The sequence below is a fragment of the Silene latifolia genome, chromosome 1, assembly GCF_048544455.1.
Source record: "Silene latifolia isolate original U9 population chromosome 1, ASM4854445v1, whole genome shotgun sequence".
In the NCBI taxonomy this organism is placed as follows: Eukaryota; Viridiplantae; Streptophyta; class Magnoliopsida; order Caryophyllales; family Caryophyllaceae; genus Silene; species Silene latifolia.
Genome location: NC_133526.1, coordinates 9804696 through 9812445, shown reverse-complemented (window position 1 = coordinate 9812445; position 7750 = coordinate 9804696).

Genomic DNA, 7750 nt, shown 5'->3' with positions numbered 1-7750 from the left:
GACACAATGATAAGACGCTAGAAGAATTGCTACCGAGCCATAACCCCGTTACCTTGGCATTGGCCGAGAGCGACGGGGACACAATGACCGATGTACGCTAGAAGAATTGCTACCTAGCCATAACCCCGTTACCTTGGCAATTGGCCGAGAGCGACGGGGACACAATGACCGGTACGCTAGAAGAATTGCTACCGAGCCATAACCCCGTTACCTTGGCAATTGGAGGGCGACGGGGACACAATGACCGGTACGCTAGAAGAATTGCTACCGAGCCATAACCCCGTTACCTTGGCAATTGGCCGAGAGCGACGGGGACACAATGACCGGTACGCTAGAAGAATTGCTACCGAGCCATAACCCCGTTACCTTGGCAATTGGCCGAGAGCGACGGGGACACAATGACCGTGCACGCTAGAAGAATTGCTACCGAGCCATAACCCCGTTACCTTGGCAATTGGCCGAGAGCGACGGGGACACAATGACCGGTACGCTAGAAGAATTGCTATCGAGCCATAACCCCGTTACCTTGGCAATTGGCCGAGAGCGACGGGGACACAATGACCGGTACGCTAGAAGAATTGCTACCGAGCCATAACCCCGTTACCTTGGCAATTGGCCGAGAGCGACGGGGACACAATGACCGGTACGCTAGAAGAATTGCTATCGAGCCGTAACCCCCGTTACCTCCGCAACTTGCCGAGAGCGACGGGGACGCACCGGTCAGTACACCAAAGACGTTACGCAGTTGAGATATACATTCGAACTGCCTCGGCCATACCAAAGGTAAAAACGAAGGCACTCAATTAATAACGCAAAAAGGACAAACAAAGATGTTTGATCAATGCCTCGGCCAAGCCAAAGGCCAAAAGGATAAACTTTGTTAAAAGAGTTGTAAGAAGAATACAGACGACGGCCGTCCCCATAGGGGTAAGCCTAAACGCAACCTACCAAGAAAGTTTTTACAAACAAGGGAAAAGAAAAGCAAAAGATTACAAGCATGTCAATTGAAGCGCCAAAAGATGGCAGGGAGGAAAGGCTCAATAGTTGGCCCCCGAACAGCTAAGGCTATCCGAGATGCCGGGTGAGTCTGGTGACGACCGCCCGTCTCCCTATGCCTGTTGCTCCCCTCCATCGGAAGCAGCATCCACGGTGCCCGGCTCAAGAGAAGGCTCGACATTTTCAGGCACCTTTAGCCTCTCGGCCTCCTTTTCGGCCTCCTTTGCATCATAGGCCGTCTTGGCCAACGCTATCTGAGCTGCCTTCGCCGCCTCCGCCTTCTCAGCGGCCGCTGCTTCCGCAGCTTCAGCCATCTCATCCAGGAGCTGGTCATATTTATCCCACGGGAAAACGCCGTCGGGATCGAGCTTTCTGATTGCCGCCTTGGCAAACTCCTCGGCCTGGTCCCGGAATTGAACGCACATTTTTGGGAGGAGATCATCTTGAAGCATGTCAATATCCTTCTCTTTTTGAGCAAGGATAGCCTGTGTGTCCCTGAGCACCTCCGCCTGCTTCTGGAACCGATCCTCCCACTCGCCCCTCTTGGCAACCACGGCGTCGTAGGCACCCTTATACCTCTCCAGTTCCTCCATCATCTTGGCCGTGGCGCCATCAGCCTCCTCAACCTTGGCCCTCTCGGCCTTCAGCAGCTTCTCAGCCTCCTCCGCACGCTTCTCGGCGACACGAAGATCCAGCTTAGCCTTACCGGCTTCCCCTCTCGCGGCAGAGAGATCAAGCTTGAGCTTTGCAATCAATGGCCCAGATTGGGACGCGGCCTTTTCCTGCTCCATGATGAGGGAGGCGGCTAGACGGCTCCATTTCCCCAACCTCTTATATATTCTCTCACCCTCCGCCACGAGCTCGGTAGGAGTAGCCTTCTGGGGTGAGGAGTCAACGGTGACATTCTTGTCACCCGCCTTCTCAATCGTCTTTTCAGGCTGCTTCCCTGCTTGCCGTTCAGTGAGAACGCCGGCTGCCGATGATGTATCTACAAAAAATTTACACAGGGCATCCATGTCACCGTGCATTGGCACATCAGAAAGTCTGTCATCAGGAACGCCCAACGAACCGGCTAAATCCGAACCACAAGTTAGATCCGTACCAGTTTGGACCCTCTTTTTTGGAGGGCTGGTAGAGGCAGGCTTCTCCCCGGCATCGGTGGAAGCAGACGGTGGGTCTTTCCTCTTCTTCGGAGAAGGGACCTTAGCAGCGGTCACCTCCTCCTCAGTAATGTTGATCACCTCCACATGATCCTTTTGGACCACCGGGGGCGAAGAGGGAGTTGGCGTTGAAACCGCCGCCGACTTGGACGCCGCCTTCTTCGACCTTTTCGGCACGCCTACAAGAACCCGTGCATGGGCCGTCTCCTGATCCAACCCCCTAGTCTGCTTTTCCATGATTTCGTTGGGGGATAGCCTTCGATCTTTCGAATCAGCCGTAGGACGCAGATCGACAACCTTCCCGTCCTTGTCAAGCCCTAGCCTCTTCAAGTCCTTCTCAGACAGATCCCGCCCAAACCGATCTGCAAGAAATCAAACAAGAGTTACATAAAAGAAAATTTGTTTGATTACCTTGAAGAAATACACACGCCGGATCGAAGACCGAAGATTGGAAGAATAGAAAGCCCTTGAAAGTTTAAAGAGAGAAAGATTTTGGGAGAATTTTTGAAAATTTGAGGAAATGAAAGTAAATGGCCAAAATCACGGAGTAACTACCCTATTTATAGGGAAAAGCCCATGAAGAAGGACCAATCAGGGCACAGCCCATGAAGCGTCAACCAATCAGCAAGCGGACACGTGTCAGACATGCAACCACGGAATGTCAATCGTTGCAACAGTTGAATGTCAATCAATGCTACAGTTACCAAGCGTATTCAACACGCCCATTCACATATCTTCGCCTGTTCATCTCCCTCAACAAAATCCTAGGCGCCTCGCTCTCCGCCGGCTACATGATCGACCAAGCCATGAAGCACGGCCGGGGCAATCAAAAATGACCGGCACTCTCAGCCCTGGTCTCGGCCAGCGTCATATTATTTCCCACATCGGATACCCTTTACGCATCCATGTGGAGGGGGGATATATGGTACGGCCTAACAAGAACCACGCCGATGCTTCAGAAGAAGCCGATACCAAAAATTTTGCAAAAATACTTACGCAGAATATACGTTCACATACATCGAAGCCCATACCACGGCATAGACTACGCTGGGGGCAAAGTGATGGGGCATATTCGCACCGCCGACAAGTCAACACATTGAGCAAGGTCAAGGGTATTCACAAAGAAAGTCAACGACTTAGACAGTCTAGCCGGTGAAGCCCATCGGCTGTCACACTGGGTCTCGGCAGGACAACTAGCCAGCCCGGGACACATATCTGCGTACTCATATCCAAGACCCTCGGCGAGCCCGCCACGGGTCCATCGGCCGAGGGTATAACGATCTTTTCACTGATAGCCACTTGGCCACTACGTGACAAAGGGTGAAAGCCTATAAATACTCCTCAATCTTCATTGAGGAGGAGATCCACAAATTGACCTAATAACCACTATTCATCTGGTAATATCTTCCTTATCTCTCTACAATACACTCTTAGCCAGGTTACAACAACTTCTCTCTAAGTTTACTGACTTGAGCGTCGGAGTGAGTACGCTCGGCCAAAGCCGAGCCCTCGCTTGTTCATCGTTTCGGGAGACCGCAAGGAGGATTCAAGCAAGGACATCATTCTACTAGCTACGAGTGGTAACAAACACCTGCTCTGGAATTAAACCCGGAACAGAAGGAATTACAAAAAGTGGAAGAATAAAGGCAGAAGAGGAAAAAGAATCTGGAATTTGGCAGTACAAAACACAGTGACACAAACTAGAAGAGAGGAGGTAGGGGAAGGGGGTGTTGATGAATGAATGATTGATTGATACAATTAACAAATAAAAAGAAAATTACCTTCTATTATAGGTTACAAACAAGTAAAGGCTCATTTTAAGAAGAGTTGTTACAAAGGTGAGATCATTCTTGGATTAGTTAAAGCTGGGACTATTTTGGGAAGAGTAGACAAAGGTGGGATTATTCTTATCAATTATTCCAAGTTAATATATTAGTAAAATGTTGTAAATTGGTCAAAAATGTTGTAAATTGGTTAAAAATATAAGTTAGAAATTAGTAGTATAGTAGTAGAATATAAATTGTAAGTTAGAAATTTGTTTTAAATGTAAGTTAGATATGATTATAAACTAATGTCAAATGATGGAAATTGGTTTAAAATGTCATTTACAAATTGTTATGCTAGTTAGAAATTAGAAGAATATAAATTGTAAGTTAGAAATTGGTTTAAAAATTAGTAGCCATTGTTTTTATTGTTGATGTTCAAATTATTGTTTGTTTTGATGTTGATCGACCTAGTAACCCGTTCAAGAATTTCTCATTAGGAGCAATTCTTGAATAGTCCCCGTTTTGGGACTGTCTTTGTACGTTTCAAGTCACTTAGGTAGTAAACACGTACTTGTGATTTATTAATGACGAAAGAGTTTGGTAACGATTCCTTTAATGTTCTCTAAATACATATGTGGACTCCCCCTCCCCCCATACGTGCTCAGGTGGTCCGCCTCCATTTCATAGAGACGATTTCACGGATGACGGTCATCCATTTGGTAGTCAGCACGTTACTCCGATTAGGTAAACTCTTAGTTTTTTAACTAAAAATCAAATCTTGAACCTTGGTAGATTTGATGAAGTTTATGTAAACCACTAACTTAATTATGTTAGATTTTATTTATAAAAGACAACCTTTAACTTTATGATTCGGTGTTGGTGTTAGTTAAAACGTATTGTTGATTGGTTCCCGCTTTGCGGTCGACTTGACATAGATTCCCGCTTTGCGGTCGACGGGATTGTGTGGTATATTGCAGGTTCTACTGAAACAATGCTACGTGCATAGTGGCCAGCAGCAAACCTGCTGGTTTTTTTAAAAATGCTGTTTCAGTTTGTGACGGATTAGCCGTCACAAATCCGTCATAAAAATTCTGATTTGCAACGGCAAATCCGTCACAAAAATTCTTTTTTGCGACGGAAAGTCCGTCACAAAAATTATTTTTTGCAACGGAAAGTCCGTCGCAAAAGTCCAATTTGCGACGGAAAGTCCGTCACAAAAATTCTTTTTTGCAACGGAAAGTCCGTCACAAAAGTCCAATTTGCGACGGAAAGTCCGTCACAAAAATTCTTTTTTGTGACGGATTAGCCGTCACATACTAATATTTTGTGACGGAGTACACGTGTCACTGTTGGTAAACTATGTGACGGATTATCCGTCACAAATCCGTCACAGATGGATTTGTGACGGATTATCCGTCACAAACCCGCTTTTTGTGACCATATATAGTGACGACGGTTTGTGACGGGTAATCCGTCACAAACCCGCTTTTTGTGACGGGAAATGCTATATAGTGACGGATTCGTCCGTCACTTTTCCGTGTTATCCTTGTAGTGAGTAGATTTACCAGCTTGCTTTGGTCTCCATTGCCGCTTCACCACCTGCTTCGTTGCCACAGGCTTCACTCCAGGCTTTCCTTTCCGACAATTGGAACCATCATGACCTATACCCTTACAATTAGTACAGGCAACGGGTTTCCACTCAAATTTAACCTTCAATTGAACAATTTGTCCTTCTTCATCCAGAAACTTAACAGACTCCGGGATTGGTTTGCCAAATGGTACATCAATCATAACCCTAGCAAATCCCAACCGGGTTTTCTCCTTAGTAGCTTCATCACAACGCACAAACTTACCCATTAAGCCTGCAATTTTGGGGAGAGATATACCCCAAAACTTGAGATGCAACTTATGTATTCTTACCCACACGGGGACATTCTTAACGTCATCCTTCACCAATTCAACCTCCTCACTCCATGGCCTCACAATAAGAGGCTTGTTGTCGAAGAGGAAGTGTCCTTGTTGAAAAATCTGCGCCTTAGCTGTCGCTGTCCGGAATCGAACCATAAACACACCATTAGGACAGAATGAGATTTTATCCATTGGTAAATTATTCGACCAGAGACGTTTAATAAACCCTTCCAAGACATCCACTGGTGTATTAGCATCCAACACGAAACCATATACAGCGTTCTTCCAATATTCCAACTCCTCCTTCACATCCTCCTTCTCAATCTGCATCAAATCTTCAGGCTCTTCAGGAATGCTAACCAAGGGACTCTTTCCTTTCCTTCTGCGGCCTTGCACCATCCATTCAGAAGAATTTTCAGGTTCAAGTGAATCCAAATCATATGGAGCAATCCCAACAATCTGATTAACATTCGTTGTTTTCTGCACCTGATCGGCCTTAGGACCGCCAAAAACAACCACCGCAGACGGAACGAGAACGTTCTGAACAAGATTATTATTTGAATTAGAGACTAGAGGGGGAAACTGGGTTTGATCATTACAATTGATCGACATTTTTTTGGGTTTTTTAATTAGGGTTTATCGATTTTTGATTGATTAGGGTTTAGCTTTTCTATTTATTTTTATTTTTATTTTTTTCTCTCTCTATCTCTACATCTCTCTTGGAGCCTTAGGCCTCGTTTAGTTGCCATACGAGAATTAACCTTTCATAATTTTACAAAACACATGAATTGTTGTGAATTGCTCAAAATTCGTTTAGTTGACATCCATGAGTTGGATTGATACATGAGTTTTCAATTAACTAGAGGGCTTGGAAATTGAACTCCTCTATTATGGAGGAGTTGGAAATTCATGCGAAAAAAGAAAGAAAATGATGTAACCGAACATCTCCCATTTTTCCAAATCAAGAATTTTCCAATTTAGCCATTTTTATATGGACAGCAAAATGAGGCCGTCGTGCTTGGCCAAAACAAAGCCGTTTTACCAGCACTTTTATTTTTATTTTCACAAATTTTTCTATAATGGTACCCAAAAAAAAAAAGGAATATTCTCATGATATCCTTTAATTTTGTCAGATATTTCATGTTACCCTGCTTTTAGGAATCTGCCTATTCTATCCTTGTGGTTCCATTTTTGTGCCCATGGTACCCCTAATGTAACAGTTGTTTACGTGGTAAAGTTTTGACGATGTGACAAGAAATTAGCAACGGATAATTCACGTGATATCACTGAACTTTGCCACTTTGTACATGATACCTAATTTTTTAAGTTTTTGTACATAATACCCTTTATGTTTGGTTTTCATGCATAACATACCTTTTTTGTCGGTATAAAAAAATTCCATTGAGCATAACTTCTAGACCGGAATTCAAAATCGGCCAATTTTTGTTCTAAAATGATTATCTCGTCATACTCTGTGATTGGGGCGTTTTGTCGGGTTTTTTTGTACGAAAATCTCAAATCAACTATAATTTCGATCTTAAATTTTCGAATAACCATTTTCTTTTTGTCAAATTATAGATCTCGAAAAGTTAATCAATTTGAAAAAAAAGAATTGTCAAAATCCGATTTCTGGTTTATGATTTATGCTCAATTGAAAGCTTTAAGAACGATAAAAAGGGCACGCCATGCTTGAAAAGAAAAAGCGTCAAGAGTACTTTGTGTACTAACTTAAAAGGTTGGGTAACAGGTGAAAACTGACATAGTTCAGGGGTATTACGTGAATTTTCCGAATTAATAATTAAAAATTATAGAAATTTCCCATGGTACCCCTTAATTTTATCAGATTTTTCATGTTACCCCTCCTTTCCATTATTTCATATTTATTAATAATTTTTAATTACTAATTTATTACCAAATCAT